The sequence below is a fragment of the Oryzias latipes genome, chromosome 8, assembly GCF_053564925.1.
Source record: "Oryzias latipes strain Hd-rR chromosome 8, Olatipes_Hd-rR_3.1".
Classification (NCBI taxonomy): domain Eukaryota; kingdom Metazoa; phylum Chordata; class Actinopteri; order Beloniformes; family Adrianichthyidae; genus Oryzias; species Oryzias latipes.
The window spans coordinates 20,915,427-20,938,072 of NC_136244.1; the positions used below are offsets into that span (position 1 = coordinate 20,915,427).

A 22,646-nucleotide genomic window follows, 5' to 3' on the forward strand; every position below is an offset into this window, starting at 1 on the left:
TGATTTATTCCCTTGAAAGACAAAACTTTGCTTCCTCTGTGAAGTATAATGCTCATTATATTCTTCACTCAGATAACAGTAAATGTATAACCCACCATCATCCTGATGGAACCATTTTTCACTTCTCCAATGGTCTCCTTGATTTTGTGATTCTACTCTACCAGAGCACATAATCCTATAAATTTCAAGGAACATGTGAAAAAAGCCCAAGTGGCTCTTACATAGTTTGATTTATAGCCTCTGTGATCACATGTTCCATTTATATATATATATATATTTTAAGTTTGGCCACCAAATGGTGATAAATGATCATATTAGGCAGGGTTTTCATTATGAGCAGGCCCCCTGCTGGTTGCATTAGTTGATCTTCTCTTTTTTTTCTTTGAGAAGGAAGATGATCTCCTTTCATGCAGGACAGAATTAAGCATACCCCCAACCAGAGTGTGAAATTGGGCAGTTGAAATCATTTCAAGCGAGGAGGAGCCCATGCTCAGAGGGAAAGTTTGTTTAAAGATGTGCAGCTCAAGCTCAAAGCCCAAGTGACGTCAATTATACATTTTTTTAATAGGCTTAAATTACGTGAGTTTTTTTTTCTTATTCCTGTTTTTACCTCGAGAGTTGCGGTGACCCTCCCGACATCCCGTCTTAAACCAACCACCATTTATAGCCTTGCGGTCACAAACAATCTTATTATGAGATTTAAACTTTGCCTCGACGTGTCTGAAGGATGAAGATGAGCTGCTCTCGCAGTTATTCCCCCTCCTGATACCGTGAAAAACCTGCCTTCCTACACGCCTCCTTTGATTGCGGTTAAACGCTGGTGTCAGCTCTCGGTGCGACAGAAAGACCCAAAAGCAGGACTCTTGGTCTCCTCAGAATACAGAGAAGACGAGCAGCGCGAGGAGCTCAGCCCTGAACCAAATCACTCCGCTTTGTGGATCTCTGAGGCTGCACACAGGCGCGTCCTCTTGAACATTTGGATTCCTCCTTTGACATGTTTCTTTTAGACACGTCTTCACATCCAGTGAGCTGTCAGCTCCTGCTATCGTGAAGCAGGTAAGCTGTTGAATTCTTCCATGCAAGTCCCAATGTCACTGACCGCGTGCTGGTCATGTCTCGTGCCTTTCCGTTTGGTCATACCTAAGAATTGTTGTGATTTGACCCAACAGCGGTGCTTGAACGTCTGTGCGTTTCCTGCGTGGAAACTCGTGCATGCCTATTTGAAAATACGCAGCTCAACTTGTTCGCCCGCACGCTGAAGCCGCTATTATTTCGCATTAGTTTGGGAGTTATTTTGTTGCTTTGTCTTTCAGGTATGTTACGTTCCCTTTTCTTTTGCATGTGCTAATTTGAGTATTTTCTGCACTTACATTGAATCAGAAAGGCTTGAAAATCCGTCTCAAAGCCGACAGAGCTGCTTCTCTGCCGATTTGCTCCGTTCAGCACCACGGACAGCTCCGGGACCGGCAACTTTATGTCGGATGGGCTGTTTCAGGAGCTCGCTTGTGCTGAACATTGGACTTTTACCTTTCATAATACAGAACTGATAGTGAGATAAATGACTAACACTGTCAAACAGTCATATTTAGGGAAATACATAAGTATTATATGGCTTAAAGATACAGAAATGCTGTTATTACTCTGTACTGTATTTAGCCTTGTACTGTCTCACTCAGATTAGCTGGGGATTTTGCTGCGTTTCTGCCATCTGTCTAAGGAATCCATCCTATACACTGGATGTCGGACGTGTGGATTCATTTGAATTGCACAAGGCTTGGAGAATGTTTGATCAGCTCTGTGGTCTATACTCTGGTAGTGCCTGGGGTCCAGTAAAGTCTAAAGGTTCCCAAAAAGCCAAAAGATTGTGTAATTTGAACCTACTGATACACAACAGCCCAAATGCTTGCAGTTTCTTGAGAACTAATAGAAATTCAGCTTACAAATCTATATCTTCTATACTATAAAGCCTCCTGTTCATTGAAGGATCGGTCACTGGGTTTGCTTTTTGGCCACTGACACTGCAGTTATCGTCATACTTGTTGATGTTTCCGCTGATTTTCAGAATTTCATGGAGACGTTCAGCCTCCGCGTGAGTCACCATGTTTCCTCTTCAGACTGTTGATGTCAAAAGTTAGGAGCGCTGAAAAACATCTTCGTTCTGCTGCTTTTGCTGAAGATTTCTCTCGTCTGCTTTCACATCTCCCTTTTCCTGCTCCCCCCCCCGCAGTCTCCCTTATCTTGATCATACAGCTGGATGATTGAGTCAGCTGTTTTGTATGCAAGCTGCCCTAGCTTGCCTCTTTGTGGAGGAGAGAAAGAGATCGTGCTGAGGATACAGAGAGAGAATTACAGCTTCTCATGGCCATGAGGAGCAGAAAAGACGAGGCTGCCCTGTTCAATAAATTGCTATTTGAGAGAGACAGATATCCTGGGGGGGGACAGTGGTTTTGGAAATGTGACTAACCTTTCTAAATGGAAATGGCAATGTGTGTTACAGTTTTGCACAGTTTTTTACTCTAGATGACGTGAACTGATGCATCCTAAAGTGTTTGCTGATCATATTTCTGTTTATCTGAGCTGAAACTTGCTTTGTAATGTCAACAGCTTTACACATCTTTACATGTTTTCTCCTTTTAAGCCCTTTTTTTCCCTCATTCATTTTGAAATGAGGTTAAAAATTAGACAATTAATTTTAATAAACCCTCATTTAATATTCATTGCATTTAGCAAAGAGTAGGCAACAAATGCTTTTTAAAAAAAAATATTTATCATGGTAAGAATTTTGAAATTAGTCTGACAATAACATTGCACAGTTAATACAGTGTAAAATGTAATCAAAGGAAGCAGGCAGGGTTTGTAGGCAAGGCTGTGAAACATATGGCACAACAGCAGGCCCTAATTTAGTGCCACAGCTCTCAACAATCATTAAAACTTATTGTGCTGTGAGTAGTGGGTGTCATTTTAAGAGAGCTGTTGCATCACCTCAGCTGCAGGAGTCCCACGTGAAACGCGGTCATTTGAGTAAAGTGAAAATATGATGTGTTTGGTGAAAGAAAGGGTCAGCCACAAAGGAGAAAAAAAATCAAAGAATGACAAAAATGTCCAAGTGGAGGTTGAATATTAAATCTGACTGTAAACGTCTATGGTTCCACGCATGTTTTGCATTTTATTGAAACATTTTCCACTAAAATTTCATATAAGGAACGTTTTCTTTTTTTAAAGCAAACAATACATTGATTATTAAGCTGCATTTAGAGAGCAGTTATACACGTTTAATTCACATCTGATGAAAGTACTTTATATGCGATTTACTGAGAAAATAAAATATAAAGGACAATAATTATTTACAACAATAGAATTTTAATTAATCTTTAAAATGGTAAAGCCAACACTTCATTCTGGTAAAATCAAAATCACTTAAATGTCTTATAGGATGCAATTTAAAACCTTCACACTTTATTAATCCAGAAATCTACTTTACTTTAGTATCAACCGTGAGAGGAAAAAACACCTAACAATATTTTTTGTATAATTACATATAAGATCAGGCATGAAGGGGTTAAACAAATCATTTAGTCAGTCTAATGGGCACATTATGTGCTTTAAATATGTAATTTCATTGCAAATTTCAAACTGATTGAAAGTCAGAAGCAGGTACACGACTACATTTTACAAAAACATTCTTCTTTTATTTTCATATGTCCATTATTTGGCATACTTTTCTTGCACGGGTCATCTTGTTTATCCATTTTTTTAATGCCAGAGCTGGTCTCAGTTACTGTTAGGCAAAGGTGGGGTACACCCTGGACAGGTCGTCTGTCTCAGGGCATACAATCACTCCCACATGCACACCTATAGGGACACCAATTAACCAATGAACCATGTTTTTGGACTGTCGAAGGAAGCCGGAGTCCATGGAGGAAACCCATACATGCATGGAAAGAACACCATACAGAAAAGTCCCGGCCGGGGTTCAGACCACAGTTGTGAGGCGAGAGCGCTAACCACTGCCCCACCATGCAGCCCTATTTTGTTTATATTAACTTTATTAGTTGAATTGAGTGTAAATTTGAAAGGAAAGGTTTCAAACGCTGTCACAGTACTGATCGGATGCTTTTATACAATCTTTCTTTGTTCTTATGATCATTTTATACTTCTCGTCAGATTAAAAATATATTTTCTTAAAAAAATCAATAATATCATAAAATTGTGACTGTAAGTTGGTCTTGCTTAGACATCAGAAACTATAAACCAATGACAGCTCCAAAAAAGAGCCTTTTGAAAGGAAACATTATTTCCAGTTGTTTAGCATTCTGTAACCGTAAACCGTCGGTGGAGAATTTTTCGACATCGGACAAAGTCTGTAATGAGCAGATAAGGCTATAAATACAAAACCCGCTGTCCTTTCGAATGCAGCTGCCCCTAAGCACATTTACTTTAGACAATGGGTGAAAGATGCACATTAGCAGAGATGAGATCTCCAAAAAAAAAAAAAAAGCCTACAAAACAAGAGAACATCACCTTGAATGCTTACCTTCTGAGTCACTACCTGCAGTTACAGGAGCCCTTTTTGGTATACAATCTCACTCATCTGAGTGAGATGTTTGAATTTACTAAGAGGACTTTATAAAAAGTGTCAACACTTGTTCTTTACATCTCAGGCATGTCTCAAGGAAAATTACTTGGCATCTTTTTTTAAAAATATTTTTTTCAATTCTATTATTGCTAATTAAAGCTGGGAAGAAAAATAGATGATTACCTTTTTTTTTGCTGGATTTCATGCAGGAAACAAAAAAAAAATGTTAAGAATTTCGTTTAGAGGAATACAAGCAGCAGGCTTTTCCTCTGACTGATTGTGGGGATCAACCTGTGAATGTCGGGACTCACTCGAAAGTGTGGAGATTCATCACTCATTTAGACGTAAACAGCAATGAATCTTTTGCAGAAAGTCTGAAACATTTGTGTAGTTTCCTCAGCCACCTGCTGGCTGCCTTATGATGCACGAAACCCCTCAGTAAACAAGCATCCTGAAATGGCAGAGTGAGGTGCATTGAACATTACTCTCCCTCTTATTTGCCATCTTCGCTGCAAAGTAATTAGATGATGGCTTGCATGGCTGTATACATGCAGGCACCTGCACTGGATGATGAATATCCTATACATAAGATCCCACTGGAGTGAGCGTACAACAATTCTATCAAAGCTGCGTTCAGGAAGTGCGTTTCAAATGTCAAGTGATGATCAATGTTGGTTAAAGCTTTTGAAACATTTGATCATGAAAGCACACGCTGCACAAGTGTGTTGCAGGAAAGGTGCAGGACAAGCCGGAAAACTTCTCAGCATCAGAATTCCCAGCAAAGCAGCCTTTTTAGATGCTTATAAACACGGAGCCGGCTCAAACCTGCGAGGCTGCAGAGGCTCTGAGGATTTTTCCTTTGTGCATTGTGCACTGTACCAAAAAATAAGCAAATGCATTGTAATTAGGCACACAAAGCAGTGGCACAAAAACAAATGCTCAGCCCTCATTTAGCAAAAAAAAGAATGTGGTACAAACATTTGAGCACCTCAACATCTATTAAAAAGTCATGAAGATCATGGCAAATGCCAACTTCTGTGGTGTGTAAAAAAGTCAAGTTGTCCTTCTAAAGCACACAATATTCAGTAGTAAATAATTAAATCCATAACAACTGAATATTAACTATGTATGTAAAGCAAAGAAATAATTTCTTCCATGAAACAATGTTATTGCAAATCGTGCCAGTTCTCGTTTTGACAAAATAAAATTACAGGTCCGTCAAACATCTGCTCTCAATACAAAGCCACGTATAATTTGTCAATCACAGGAGAACAGCGGTTATAGACTGTATAATTAGCTGTCATTAGGGTACTTATGTGGGTTGCAGATACAGGCATTAGTTTGTCTATTACTGCATGCTGAAAAAGAATGAAAACAAAGTGGGATCATGTGTGTACAATCAAAGGCTTGTTCCCTTTTGCATGGAAATCTGACAAAGTTCATTGAGCTGCAGACTAGATCCTACAGAAGAAAGGCAGCAGATTTATGGTGGCGAGGAACAATGCCTTCATAAATCCTCATCATCTGCACCTACAGGGACACATCTCTACAGCGATTTTCTGGAGCACCCTTGAGCTTGAACAGCAACACAGTTCACCTGATCAATCAAAGCATTAAAGCTGTTTAAGGACTATGGAACAGACTGAGTGTGAAATGCACCATCAGGTGTGAGTGAACATATCATTTGGAGTTTTAGTTCTCATGTTGCTTCAGCAATCGATAAAGCATTTTTGAATTAAATCGAAAAGATATATCAAATTCCGCACAGAAGAGAACGCACTGGAGCTTAACGAGATTTTCATCATAATTAAAATCCTGGGTGCTATGTCTAATAGCCATCATTGTAATGACGGGTGACTGGCTGACTGAAGGCTTTGTACTCTGTTCTGTGACACAAAGACATGTTCATGTGCACAGCGCATCAGGACACGCTCTCAATCAGTGCAGGCAGAAATAAAACAGGACACCAAACACGTTAATTGGCTCCTTTGGGAAATGCAGAAAGCCAGGAGTGAGTTTGTTAGGTCCAAGGCTCTTAAAGTGCACCGCAGAAGAAATGGATTTGAGATTCAGAGCGACTAGTCTGTCACAGCAAAGCCAGTTGGTGCAGCTACAGTTTACGGGAAGATGCAACTGATTAGTGGAGTGATAATGCGACATGATTAAGCATTTTGTAGTTTCCTGCAAATTCGAAAACTGAAAGATGCAGCCTTTAAAGATGATGGATATGATATTGCTCCATAATGCCTTTCATCATGGCGAATAAATGCTGTAAGTGGCATGATGGCAATCAAAACACGGCCTTCCTCCCCCATGAATGTTAAGTAACTGTAGCCCGTGCTCAGCTGTTTTAGCTGCAACAGTGCAGTTGAGGGAATTAACCCAGTAAACACCTTCTCTCAAAACCCTTTTTTATGTAATCATGTGCCGTAAATATAAACAAAATATGAGGATACGTTTGGCCCATCTGATCAACCTGGTTCCAGTCTTGTTCAATCAAGCGAGCTGGTCCTAACCACTCACTGCGGATTTAGAAATGGTTTGTAAGGGGGCAAAATTAGCATATTCATAGCACCCCATGTGCTGAATGAAAGCATTTAAGGTCAGAAGAGGTTATTTTATGATAATGCTTTCAAGTGTATGATTTTAAGAAGCTTGAGATTGGTTCTCCTGGACCTCAAATGTTTTATATTCCTTTCATTGCCAGCAAGCAACTTGGTGGTGCTGCTTCCTGCCTGGGCAGTGTTTGGACAACTTTTTAGCTTTCCATTATCAAGAAAAAATGAGTTTTGCTATTTTATTCAATCACATAAAGACGTTTCCTCATGTTCATTTTTGCACAAAATCTTGTTTGGTAATCGTTCAGCGCTGAATGTGGCAAAAAACTACCCCAAATACTTTTAATCTTGTGAGTCAAGGTAACTTAATGGACTAACCTCAAGCTGCCCACCTTTCATATTAATTCATGCAGAACATAAAAGCTAAAATGAGGCACAAGGGAGCTCAGTTTTCTACTTTTAATCTGCCACACTGCTTCCAGCTATGTGCCCCTATTTCTGACTTTGTCCCCCAAAAGTTATTTGTCTGAATATGCTAAAAGAGGAGTCAATCCATTGAAGTCAGCATCAATATACTTTTTGTTTGGTTACAATTTTACAGCTCTGACTGTAGAAATTCCACAAAACAAAAGCCTGGATTTACCCAGGTAAATAAAAATGAATAATTCCTTGTTAATTTTCCTTTGCCAAAGGTGGCGAGGCAATAGCTTCACATCAAGCAACACATTCATTCTGCAAAAAAGAAATAGGATCAAATAAAGTTAACACTTCATCTGCAGCTTTAAGGGATCAAAATGCCAGAAATGTAAAACAGTTGAGGAAATTAGAAGAACACAAACAGAATTATTCTTTCTTACAAGAATGACTCTCACACCTGCTTTGATTCAGCTATGCTTGATAACATTTCTTTCCTGAGTTTAATAATCATGGAGCTGCTTCTCTGTACATCCAGTTGGCCAACAGTGCAACATTTTTATAATCCTTTCCACCTAAAATGGTGGGAAACCAGATGATGGCTTCCAGAACTAATATACACTCTGATGCTGTGTGAAGGTCACTTCTTAATCTTCCTCCTCACATCAGACATTGTAGAAATCTTTGATGAATGACTTGAGCAAGTCAATTGCTTTCGTTGAGCTATAGAAGCCGTACTGGGGGATGTTTGCTTGTAAATGCTTGATGGATGGTGGCAAAGGCAGCGACATGTAGTTGACCCACGCAGCAAGGTTAGGGGAAACAATGCTTACTGTACATGCAGTTAAGAAACATTGTCTTTGTTAACATGAGCGGAGAGGCCATCATTGACAGAACACTGATCAGACGTTTAGTACATAACTAATTTGCTCAGCTTTGTGCCCTCTTTACAAATTAATGAAGAAAAAAGATTTTAAAGAAATCGTGTAACCAGTTTTATTATTTTTATTATTATTATTATTTTTAACAGACCATAAATATTTACTAAAGTCCCACTCCAATCCTGCTTTGATCTATTGTAAAAACGCTCCCAGTTGTGGGCAGGAATGTTGGCCCAGAGTAAGCCTGCCCTCATTTCCCATCATCTCTTTGATTACATTCCCTCCTGCTTACAGCCCCTCACAACCCTAACCTAACACTAGCGGTGCAACAAAAATGTCGAGCAATATTGGAGCCATCGGAAAATAATAGCCATATATAAGGGTATGACATTGAAGCGCTAAAACTGAAACATTTCTTGTTTTTATAGTAAAGTCTCTTGCTTGAGCCATTATAAAGGAAGACTTTTATGAAATAACTGTGGCAGCATTGGTTTTTGAAAAAAAAACATCTTGAATTAGAGAAAAAAAGGTGGATTTTAAAACAGAAAACTAAGATTCCAAGGTGCTTTTGGTAAAGTAGAACGTGCTCTGCTGACCAGCTTTAGAAGGAGAGGCTGTAAATTATAGGGTGACTTATACTCATCAATAATTTCCAGTTTTTGTCTGGACTTTAAACCCTGCATGTGACCTTGCTTGCTGCCCTGAGAAGTTACAAGAGTAACCTCTGTGAATAATCGAGGACAGACTTCATGATTACTCAAAACGTGTCCCCTCATGAGGTTTATGTAACAGGTGTTGAAAATATTGTTCAAAATAATTAAAACTGTTTGTCACATAACTAAGCAGATGAGTTAAACTCAGACCAAAACAAGCCCTAACTGGACTTTCTTTTCTTTAAAGAAACAGGGACAAATCAGAACATTAACAGTGAGTGAGTGCAGACAGGGCCATGTTACCATAGAAACTGCTTCCAAACTTGGAACAAACATACTAACATCTACTTATAAAAATGTGCCAGTGTTCACACTACGAGCAGGCCTCTGTGTACAATAACACTAATACTTGACGTACTGTTTAGGAGGCTTTAATATGATGCAAATGATTCAAGGAACGCTGATTTTTCCCCCCCCCGATCCAATGAGGTTGGCTTGAAATGGCTCTACTGTAAGTGCTACACAACTTTTCTATGGGCATGATGAATTAACCACAGTGCATATTGTTTGTGAAGAATCCCACTGAGTGACTTATGTTTCTATTTTTGCGCATTTGAAAAAATAAAAGCCTCTCTATCGGAGAAGATTGGTTGCAGGGTGACAAATAACGGCTGTGTATTGGACCTTTCAAGCAATAATAACACTAGCTCACATCAAACTGGATGAAAAGGAAAACAAAATCTATATTTAGTGAATGAAGTCGGGGGATTTTTTTTTCTTTTACTCCATTTTGAGAGGTCTGATATGTAGCAATAAAGAGCATTATTCAAAGTTTTTGGTGATTTTTTTATTCTTGCTAACAGCAAATAATCAGGAGAATTTCAACATATATATTAGTATCAGTGTTAAAATATTGATTTCATTTGAGTTTGATTTACAATCCAAATATATTTTTAGGTTTCTTTTAAAATTAAAGCCGTTTGCTCATTTAAAAACTTTTCTCATAATTAAACTGAACAAAAGCAGAGCTTTTATTAGTATAATTATTGTTTAAGAACTACCAGAAAGAAGTTTTGTTTGACAAAAGTACAACAAATTGTGTTAAAGGAGAACAATCTTTTTATTTTATTTTAAGTGTCATGCCTAAAGCTGATATCTCCAAACAACAGCCAGAAAACGAAGATCTTCTACGACTTCAATGATAGTATGAACACTTTGCAAATATGCTGTTTTAATGATTATTATGCAGGCGGACAGCTGGCAAGAAAAGTGGTCCATCCCCAGCTGCAGAGCATCAATCTGACACTCCACCTGTTGTTTCATCTCTCATGCCCTCCATTGCTCATTAAACAGCGCTGCCTTTCAGGCCGAATCAGCTCAGACTGGTGATCACCCACTGTGAGACCAGAGCGCACAGAGAGGAGGAATCTGGGGTGCCAGATTGTTGGGCCTGTGAGGTGTTATTCCTTTACTAAATATGGAGATTATGTGTAAAGCCAGTGTGCCAATTAATCTTTCCCACTTCTTTAGTGAGAGCATTTGGAATCTGTGTAAAGCTTTGTGCAACGAATACAAGCAGCATAAACCTCCTGAGATGTGATGAATATGCAAAGTTTAAATTAAAAGAAAGCGGAAATTTTTTTTTCTTTCCAGTGATTTTTGTCCTAATAATAATTAATTAATAACTAATTTACTTGTTTCATTTACTATGTTAAAATCTTAAACCGATTTACAGGGTCAGACAAGTTTTTTTAACTGCCTATCTTTACTGCGACACCCAATGATTCCCTTTAATGTATGTCCTTCTTTATTGTCAAGGTGCTTCTCTGTATGCAGTACAGGTAAATCTGTCATTTGATTTGATGCTTTTGCAAAGGAAGGGTATACAGAGCATGTCTCTAAAGAAGAAACTGCAGCATTTCACAACATGAAAAGTAAAAAAGAATGACGCACAAAGCAATTGTGGATTTAAAAGTAGAGGCTTTTTTTAAAAAATAGAAACCTATGGGCTGACTTTGTCACTTAGTTTTCTGCACATGTTTTATTCTTTCAAACTTCTCTTCAAGTTAAATTTATTTTAAAAATGTTGCATTTACTGGTCTGCATCTAAGGGGATATGAAGTCAGCTCTTCATTTTTTTTGACCCCTTTAACAAAATCATTGATTTACCTTCATTAAATATATGGATTTGACCTTAAATTAACGTTATACCTCCTATTGGATAATCAGAAAAAAAGGTTACAGTGAGCTTGCACAGTACTGATTAATTAATTGTGGTTTAAATGGTCCTTAAGCTAAAGAGGCTTGATGGTACACACACACACACACCTCTGCAGATGGGCGTGTGTGTGTGTGTGGGGGGGTACATTTTCTGTTTGGAGACAGCTACACTCACGTGTGAGACGATGGCAAACCTGCTGGGCTGCATCTGATTGGATCATCAAACCTGAATTGAGCATCATTGCTGTTTTCTTTTTGCAAAATATGTCCTTAACTTGGTATTAATTCATAAATAAGCAACGTTTTGACACTACAATAGCATAGGTGCCAATAATTTAAAGACCCACACCAATAAAAAAAGAGTTTTTGGTATTTTTAACATAATTTTGTGGCATTTTTCTGATGATGGAGGACATATATATTTAAAAAAATAGGCTCAAAATTGCATTTCTGAAAAAATTAAATGAAAAAAATTGTAAAAAAAAGCAGATTGAAAAAAAGCTTAATTATGTCAAAGAAAATATGCTGAGCGGAAGAGCAGATAAACAGAGAACTCTTAGTAACGAGGAGGAGAAGAGGGGCGGACTTACTCTGTGTCAACAGTTCCGTCCCCTATACTCAGGTGTGAATTTCTAATGAACTTTTGCTGTTCTGCAGAAACGATGTCCTAGAAAATGACTTTTTTTTGTTTTTTTAATTTTGTCTAAAAATGGCATAGTCATCATTAAAAGACCACTAGAAACGCTTTTACAATATATCAAAAGTTGATCGGAGTGGTTCTTTAAATTCATTTTTATCATGTTACATCCTTTGAAAAGATTCACAATAAAATAAATGCATGCATTTAAGTGTAGTAATTATTAAAATGTCAAGAAAATAAAATGGAATATCTTAGAAATGCTTTAGCAGACTCTCAGGACTCTGAAGAGCTCCAATTGGATGTCCATCAAAAATAAAGATCTTTGTATTTGTTGGGACAAACATTTTTGAATTGATATCTTCTTAGTTCCTTTTTATATAGGATAAAACCATGGCAGTACTAAGGTTCCTTTTGTTGGCAATTTGGAGACTTTGACTGGCTGCCACCAAATTATAGTTCGGTGCAGATTTACATAATCATTAATGTCCTTATTGAGACATCTGAACACCAAACAAAGCAGCTTTCTGCTTTGAGTAACAAAGACACAGAGAAACAAAATAACAAAGAAGAAGTAGAAATGAAAATCTGGATGCTTTCCATGACTTGTCTGAATTTAGATTCAGCTCAAAGTCTTTAGGCAAAATGCAAGAGCCAGTGATCCTCACATCTGCAACCTCCTGCCAAAACTGCTGGGAGCATCCATGTAGACCTGGAGCAAAGCAACTTTTGGGAATTCAAGCTCAAGCAGCTTGACAATTTCATAAAAAAAAAAGAAAAATGATAGCTGATATTCTGGTCTGCTGTGGGCTAACACTTAGTCCTCTGTTTTAGTACGACTTACTCATCTGCTCACTGTCTTTGACTGGATTAGAGTGGGAGGCTGGCCGGCTGTAGGTGTGCAGTTTTGCATGAAGACAATTGTTGCAACAATTTTAAATACAGTTTAGACATGGAGACATAAAAGCTACATTTTTTCCCTCCAAATTTTGGAACTTCCAAATGTTCCCTATATGTTGACAAGGCAACATCTCACCTGTGTGATTACATGTAGGGCAATGAAATTACATCGGACATTCATGCATATGAAAGTAAACACATTACTTTTAGTTTAATCATCAGAAATAACCATAAATAACAGTTAAGTAGTGCGCTGATATTTAGATACCTGATCTCAAACATAACGTCTTTCACTTTAGGAGGCAAACGGTGTAAAATGGATACAACACATGGCTGTACCTGTTTAAAAAGAGTTAAACTGGATGGTCAAACTCTATTTTAATAGTAAAGAAATTCAGAAATATTACAATTACATGAACATGATTCATGTATCTTAAATCTGTATTGATATCTATCACAATATTTATTTAAAGTATTTGTGTGTTAGATTTCTGGCCAATAGTGTAGTGTGTAAACTTTGTTGTCAAGTGATAGAACAAGTATAAAAGATAAAAACTTTAAAAAGCAGTTTTCTGTTGAATCCTTTGCATTACAGCAGACTTTGATACTCCTAAATATTACCAATGAGGACTTGGATTTGAGTCCCCCTTCAGTCTTGACCCCAAAATCTAGGCTTGAGACTTATTTGGGATTATTTATTTACTCTCATTTTTACTTAAAGGACATCATTGTTCGGTCTAACTAAAAATGTCTCTTTTGTATGATTTATTATCATGCAGAAATTCCAAATTCGTTAGAGTTGTTCCCCAAAAGTAGAATAAATAAAGACAATTTGTGATGATAAAACATTAATTTTAATGATTGATAAGCTTCGACATTTATCCTGAATTTACGGACAAAGATTTGTATTTGTGACCACAATGACTTAACTCTCTAAGAGAGACACTTGGAAATCTCTAACATGAACAAATAACTCATTGGTTTATTTATTTTCATGCTACATCCACGAAAGATGAAGAGTCTTGCATGACTCCTAAGCTCACAGTGGTTGATTTTGATGAGTGGGATCACCTGTTATAGGTAGGAATAGCTAACTAAAGAACAGTAGTTGCAATTGTTACATTATGCAATGTTGCAAATGCAAAATGTGGAGAAACCATATGAAAAAAATAGCAATGAGCTGAGCTACAGCTAAGATGTTTATTTGCGTCTATAAAAAGGAAAAAAAATAGATTGCCACTCCAAAACAGCCCCTCAGCCTTTGATTCTTAGAATTTTGGGACTTCTTGTTGCTTCGAAATAAATGCAAGAATTTATTGGAATACTGAACGTTTTATTTGAGAACGGGATCTCCCTTGAGGGTCTGGGTGCCTATTAGCCCCGCGGCTGTGCCTGCTCAAACTTCGGGCTGCCGCAGGCTCATTCCCTCTGTCAGATCCTCTGCTCGGTGCCTACAGTCCCTCCTCCAGGGAAGTTTTCAAAGAGCTACATCTGTTATGTTGCACTAATGTCAGTTTCAACATGATGACAAGCAATTTTTTTCCTGTTATTACTTTGAAAATCATCTATGTGATTATACTGTATCAAATTACTCAGGTTGAACATAAAAAAGCCAAAAGTCTTGGAAAAAAAACAAAGTTTCTAATCTATTTAATCAAATTTATCATTTATGTTATTAAAAACAAGAGTTAACACTTCTAGGTTTATGGAATGAAAGTGACGGCCTCGATTCATGCAAAGTGAAAGTTCGGTCCATCAAAACTATCTTAATCAAAGCAGTGAAGAGGCCGAAATTTCAATTAATTTTCCTTGATGGTTTTGGAAGATACAAGCCTGATTAAAAAGTATAATCCGTTCTGAACAGCGTACAAATTTACTTCCGACACGTCCAGGAGGACGCTGCAGAGGCCCTGTACCTTGTTATTAATGATTCAGGCTTGACTAAATGTATCCTTTTCTGTCTAATCTGATTTACAAGGCTAAATGCTTATTCCACATGTCACCGTCACTGTACTTTAATTGAAACATTTCAGGTCTTTCACTTTTAATTATTGCTGCTGTTTTAAGAGTTTCACTATTCCGAATTGATCTGGTCAGGAAGAACTGTTGGACACCCAAAGCCTAACACTGTTTTTTTCTTTACATTAGGAAAAATGCAATAACTCTCATAACTCGACTGACCACCATCTTATAATAACTCAGATCACTCTTTCCTAAGTCAATGTGCTGCAAAATCTTTTTCTCTTTTAATGTTTAATCTTTTTAATGTGTTCTTGTGGCATTTTATCTCAGGATGAAGAGAAAACTATTAAGAAAATTAAGTTTAAAATGGCTGTCCTTAGTATTTCTTCATTCAAATCGTTAAGAATTAAGGGCAGATGAAAAGAAATGATGCTGAAAAATAGTCTGTAGCAGTGATGTACGTGTGTTACACCCCTTATTGGGTCTAGGGATACTTGTAGGAGCGTAACATAAAAGAATTTGAGTTTGCCACAAAACTTAAACAAAAACACCAAAAGAATGTCTCCATACAAATAACAAAGTTATTTCACAAATTAATGAAGCAAAAAGGCTTCAGGTTGAACCAAGGCCATTGTAACGAAAACTCCAACCTATCTAAGCCCAGAAAACAATCTTACCTGAACCAAAAGAAAATGGATAACAAAGAAACACTAACCTCCCTGGACTAACGTAAACAGGAGAAAAGGAGTACTAAAGAAAATGGCAATTCACCACTACAAAACTTCACTAAACAAAAGACTAAACAGAGTGGGCCTGAACACAAAACTACAAAACAACCTACAAAGTACCACAAAAAACTACAACAAGCAAGAATGTACAACACAACAAAACAAGTGGAGAAGAGCGCCAAGCTGCAGTGGAGACATGATGCAGCCAAGCTCCCTTCTCCCAGGCTGGAGGTCCAAATGGTGGTTTTACAGGCTGCCTCCATCAGCTAGGGTCCAAACGGAAGCCACGCCTTCATGCACCACACCTGAAAATAATTAGACACAGACAGACACAAAGATCCACAAAAACAATGAATTCCCACTCTGATACAAAAAAATACACAAAACACAGAACAAACAGAATGAACAAAACCAAATACGGCCAAAGCTGTAACAATGTGCCACAGTCGGTTTCGCTCCCTTCCGATGCATCCACTTGTTGAAAACTAGATCCATGTTCGTTTTCCTCATCTGAGCTTGCATCTGCCTCAGACATGTACATAGACTGGAAAGCTTGAAAATTGAACTGTATTGTGTATAAATCCCTCAAAATAAAAATATTAAACAGTGAAAATGAGAAATTCAAATACATGCATTTTAAATACATAGAAATAGATAGACATTTCCAATAAATGGTGACAAATTAATACGATTTCAAATATATAAAACATTCCAAGAGAGTGAGCTTCCATTCTGTAATGAGATGGTTCCTTTTCTCCAGAGATCTGCAATCTTTGTTCTTAAAAACAGAGTCATCTCCTGGTTGAAAATGACTTTTGATCTTGTGTTCCAGATGTGTGTTAATTACACACATGATCAACTAAAATAATCATGGTCGTCTCTTTATATCTAGGAGTTTCTCTGTGAACAGTCCAGGCATTACAGAACATACCGTTGCTTGACGTTTATATTACTCATTTTCCTTTTTTGTTGCACCAGTAATGTTACGTAGGGGTTGTGAGAGGCTGTAAGCTAGCAGGAGACTGTGGAAACAGATGGATGATGGGAAATGAGCATAGGCTTACTCTGTTCTGAATGTCCCACCCACAACCCAGAGGTTAATCCCTTCTGAACTATTGCCGCTCTGCAGAAACTATGTCCTAAACAGTAACACTGGTTGGTTGATTTTGCCTAAAAACTGCATAATTATAATTAAAAAAAAAACACTCTGAACAAATACACCAAAAGATGATCGGAGTGGAATTTAATGTCCCCAGGTGAATTGGTACCCGGTATTACTGCACAAAAATGAAGCATAGTTGGCTGCGTGCACACAGATGATTTTAAAGATGTTGTATCTGAAAAACATTCATCACTAAAAGCTGATAGACTGAACTTAGACTCTGTTAGCAAACTTGGCTGTCATCCCTGCAGCTCAGACTGAAAACTGTGTAAAACGGAAGATAAAGTATTAGTTTATTGACTCAAAACTGACTCTTCCGGGGAAATAAATCTTTAAGGTTATTTTGAACTTATTATGTCTCCATATTTCATGACACGTTTCATCTTAAGCTGTCAAAAGTACAAACTTGCGGGTTTATTGGAGAGGAGAAAAAAAATAATCAGATGAGCAACAGCTTGTCTACTCGGCTTCAGAAGCTTCTTTAATCTGAAATGAGTTTCATTTTTACGTACCATCTGTTTGATGCGTTTATGCATTAATGCTGAACTCAGAGGCCAGAATGCCACTCTGATCGTTTCAAACCCTGTCTCTTTTTTTTCTCCTTTCAATGATTATGGTAATGAAAAGGCTTTTGTGATCCCTCTGAAATTAAAATGTAACAGCTATCACAACCATCACTTGTAATTTAATTATTTTAACACCGTAGATCTTTTTTACTTTTAGCTACTTGAAAAAAAAAATCAAAAAAATCATGTAGCTTTTTTTATCTGGGGGTCTGGATGTAATCTTTTGTTTTATCATTTTTATTCCATCTATGAATTTTTGTTTTTTACTTCGGAAAAGTTAAATAAATGGTCCTGATACTCATTTGCATGCACATGTACTGCAGAAATGCTAGCCTGTCCATATATGGGACTTTCTGGTGACCCAGCGTTGTAAGAGACATTCAGTGTAACCACAATGTTCTCTCAGAGGACTCAGACTGAGGGGAAAAGGCCTTTGTCACATCATGTTCCTTTTCTTTGTGTCATCAATACCTCTGTGAAAAATGGAAAAAGTACCATATAAAAATGGTTGTCAAATGCATATACCAAATGTATAAAGATTTGGAAGTTGTTTTATTAAAAGTTTAACATGTTTTGGTCCACAGGAAGAATAAAACTGAAAACAAATGCTTTTTTCCAAATATAACTTATTGTCAGGTTCACATTAATTTTGCTCTATTTTAAAGACCCACTCTGATAATCTTCTGAGCTTTTTAAAAAGCATTTGTAGCGTTCCTTTTATTTATTTTTAGCCAAAATAAAGAAACTTAAGAAAAACTGCAGTTTTCTGCAGAGTGGCAGTATTTCATTAAAATGTTCCTTCGAGTTGTAGTCGGGACTGTACTACTGTCTTGGTTAATCTGTACAGTGCCCATACTAGCCAAGTCTTACTGAAACGGCCACGCAAAGGCAAAAAAAAGTATCAAACAAAATAATTAAATAAACAATTTTTACTGTTCTGATCATTCCAACAAGCCCCCCCACAATAAAAGAGAGACATAAAAAAAAGTTTCAAGAATATCCCATATAAGGAACATATTGCATAAAACCTGGGACTAATTATGCTGCAAAATACAAAAGATGCATCTTTGCCTCTAAGGATACAGCAAACTAATATTTATTTTTGTTGTTTTTGTTCCCTAAAGGACTGAAATGCTTTAATTAGAGTAACCACAGTTATTCCGCTTGTTTCACTTAATTTTTAGTTTTTTTTTTGTACAATAGTGCATTTATACATCCGTTTTTCATTTTAAAGAAATTCTAAGTAAAACAAAAAGACAATATGCAAAAGGATGAATGCATGACCAGTTAATTGTTGTTATGCTTCCCCCTAAAAACACTAATTGCAATATTTTTCATTGTAAGATATTTAAGAGATTAATCAGTAAAAACAAATCTAGTTTTACATCCGTTTTCAGTTAGCATATTTAACTTTTGTCTACCTCTTGTTGGATCTTTTCAGCAATCAAATGTGCAAAAACTGGCAGTTATGAAATTACATAACAAGTCATTTTCACAGAACTGAAGAGATGCCAATGGTTGCTTTAATGGAGCAGCGAGACAGAGCTCCTCTTCTCTTTTTAATGTGCTCTAGATAACAGAGCCATCAGCCTTCACACTTCCCACTGATCCACATACACACTCCGGCATTTTCGGGTTCCCAACTTTTGGCTTTTGTTTCTTTGACTTTCACCAAAACAGCAGTATTGGTTTGAAATGGTCAAATCGGATGAGTCCCATCTTTAGAACGATTGATAGACTGAAAATGTGACTTTAATTAAAAAAAAAAATATATATATATATATATATATATATATATATATATATATATATATATATATATAAAACAGTTTTTTAATTAAATTCATTCTATTGACATACCTCTAAATTTAAATTCAACGATCTGATTTGGAAACAGATTTGAAAGATGAAGACACCACATCCATAAACAAATGTAGGCAGAAGTCCTTCCAACCAGAAAGGCTAAATCAATAAATGTATTAATACATTAGAAAACATTGGTTTAATGGCAGCAATAAAAGGTAAAAGTGCTACAAAAGAGTAGATGTCCACAAAATGGGACGTCCTGCAGGAATCAATGCTCAGGGAGGCTTAGTTAAGGCTGAGTGTCTGCCCTGACTGTATGCTCTAACAAGAAAGGAAGGTGATTGCCTCCTGAATCCAAGCTGAGAGCTTCAACAATAGAGCAGCATTTCAGCTGATGACTCTGCTTTCCATTTCCTTTTTAGAAACCTGCGATCTAAGAAGATGGTGCTCAGTCGGGGTTATATGAGAGTTTTTTTTGATTTTTGTCTTTTTAGGATGTTGGTCGCTGAGGGCTTTGAACCCCCATAGAGCAGGATTTGAATTTCTGAATCTAACAAGGAGCGACTGAAAGAATGCAAACCATGCAGGAAAGCGATCTCCCCTGTCATTTCTCTACCAGATCTTTAGCTGCTGCAATTCATCTAGAGACTGTGAAGAATTTAAAGAAAAGAAAAACATGAAATTGGTCAAAGTTCAGAGGCAAAAGAGTACAAACGAGTCAGTTTGCATCCCTAAGTGTTTCCAATTCAACAATCTAAAGCCAGTTCTAGAAAAGTGTAGTGAAAGAGCATTCTCTGGTAAAATAAGGTTCAGTCTCATTCCTCACTAGCTAACAAAACTTGAATCTAATGCATTATTATTTCCACCTTTGTGCTTAAAATATGTATCTATCTTGACATGTGCGAGATATCTTCAACCCTTTGATCGCATGGAGTGGAGCAACGGAGGCCACACAAATGCCCCAGCACTCTTTCAAGCTGTGAGCTTCCCTCTGAATTGCCTGTCAGCATCGATTACAGAGCCTGTGTGGATGGGATCTTGGATTTTCTCTTGCTCAGAATTAAGATAAGCTCCTGTCTGCCTGTTTGAGATGCCCCTTGTTGACCCACCTGTTGAGTGTGATGTGAGATGTGTGTTCCACCGCTGTGGCCATATTATCCTCCAGCAATCACACACATGCACAAGCTGGCAGCACTCACTGTCCTCATCTGTTTGGCTTCTCCCCATCGGCCCCGCTCTTCGTCTCTGCTCTCACCTTTGTTTTCAGCCCGTGTTTTTCTTCTCCTTTCTCCTGCTCCCCTTGCTAAGCTATCTGTCTGCTCCTATTCAACCTCATCTCTTTCTCGCCATACCCCACTGACAGCAGATTCCAATGCAAACATCCTCCTTCTGCTGGTTTTCATGCAGAAATAAGACATTTTGTGAAATTGGAGGAACCTGCATCTAAATGGACCATATTGCTGGTAGTTGGGATGCAGAAGGTGCAATATTTTGAAGTAAACTAATGCATTTTAAGATTTTATTCCATTAATTTTTTTTATTTTTTACAACGTCACTTTTATTTTAACAATAATTTGCCTTCCATATCAGAATCAAAATCCAAATATGTAAATAAATAGAAGAAACACAACAAACATTGATTTTTGCATTCTTCTTAAACTGATTTGGTTGAATTTTGTAACAATTTCATACACTATTTTAATAATTATGCAGCATTTTCAATGTGCGTGTCCAGTTTTATTAATTTTTTTAAATCTCTTTTTGGTTAAAAACATACTTTTTCAAGAAAATATGACGATAGACTGACAAAAAGAAGCAATGATTGATTTTAAACAAGAGTCAAAAACTCATCTGCATCACAGATAGATTATAACACTGTTAGTTAAAGCTTATTGTAAGTTGGATAACAACAGAAGCTGGATTTGACTCAGTTATATCACATAAAGAAACCACAGCAATATACATACGGTATATACTGTATGTATGTATATATATATATATATATATATATATCATTAGAATAACCTTGTATATATATTATAAAACTTCAATATTTTCAGCTGGCAGTTTGCCTGAAATGTAAGTAATTAAATAATAAATTACAAAAAAGGAGAGTGAACATCCCATTGTTGGCAGATAAATCAATATCTTAACCATTAGAATAATGCACAGCTCTTTATGCTATAGTATAGAAAAAAAAATGTATTTGTCGTCCCAGCCCTTTTTTTAAATAATAAATCATGGACCCCAATGCAGTGGATCAGGGCTAGTTTGAAGTTAAGTTCTGGTGCTCTGGCTGGGAGTTATTTATCTTTTTGGACACTGATTGTGTTTCTGCTGGCCTCTGGAAATGATATGCCGCTTTGCAGCATTCGTGGACGATCACAAAAGCTTTCATCGTGGAAAAGAAAGTGTCCGCTTACAGATCGCCGTTCAAAATGTGCATGTTTTCAAGACGAAGTTGATGAGAGTCTAGTGGACTGGAGAACGAGATAAACTCATTCCATCGGAGGGCTGGTCACATTCTCAGGGGTGAGCTGATTTTAAGGTGCATTGCCTTAAGGAGACTGGTGGAAAAAAAGTACATTTTGAACAAAAAAACTTGTTATATAAAACTACGACATGGTTCTATTGGAAGGAGTTTATTTAGTAAAACTTTTCCTGTTGAAAAAAATCCATTACCTATTAGAAAATTCATTTTGCGTTTTAGCCCCTAGGATTAATCCATTTCAAATATGACAGAGACATAGTCTGAACACCCCCACTCTCTGCCTTTATCGGCTTGTCTCAAACATGGCAGAGTAATTGTGTCCCATTGGAGCCATATTGTTATTGTACTTACAGTTCCTAATCCCCTCAGGTAATCCCATCGACTTCTTCTCAACCCCCCGCCTGAGCTTTCCTGGACAGCTGTCATCTGCTCAGATTTTACTCTAACAATTTGAGGCAAATACAAGTTTATCTGCAGCTTTTTTTTTCTTTTTTAAACAGCTAAGCATTTTTAGATATATAAAAATGCTAAAAGTATGACAGTGATCATTGTACCCATAGTTAATACATCCAGTTTCATTGCCCTCTTCATAAATTCCATTCTGTAAATTAATTTAAGGCACCCGCCGAGTCAAACGTCAAGCACATAATGCCACTCCGTCCGGCCGCTCCTCCTCCCACTTTGCTGCACTCACACAAGCATGGGGGGCTTTTATCTCCTGCTTTGTGCAAACATACATCTAGGTCATGAGAAACTTCAAAACATGGAGGTCTTTTCATGTTCGCCTGCCTTCAGCCCACCTAATTACACTTGGCATGCGCAAAATGTGTTTGCCTGGATTTCAGCGTTAGTAGAATTAAGTGACAATGGTGAAGAATGGAGTGCTGAAGGGCTAAACGTTGATTGTCAACATCGACTCCGAGCGGAAGAAACCGACTGTGAAGATGGGACTTTACAGTGCAAATCACAGCAACTGAAGGAAAAATACCACTGTTTAGAGCTTTCAAGCTTAAAAAAAACATTAAAAAAAAAAAAAAACTTTTTCTTTACTTAATAGAACCAATTATTTCACTATGAAACACAAACATTGAA

General features: G+C 37.2%; 1 protein-coding gene across 2 annotated transcripts in view; it reads left to right on the forward strand.

Moving 5' to 3' along the window:
- Positions 1–425: 425 nt before the first annotated feature.
- The window catches only part of elfn1a (extracellular leucine-rich repeat and fibronectin type III domain containing 1a), a 75,657-nt gene continuing 53,436 nt past the window's right edge, over positions 426–22,646 (forward strand). The window contains exon 1 of one of the 2 annotated variants that reach the window (XM_023957446.2): positions 426–1,056. The gene's annotated coding sequence lies outside the window, so the exon portion shown is untranslated. Of the gene's footprint in view, positions 1,057–1,161; positions 1,314–22,646 lie in introns of those variants that run through there. The other variant, XM_078950980.1, reaches the window with a different exon arrangement.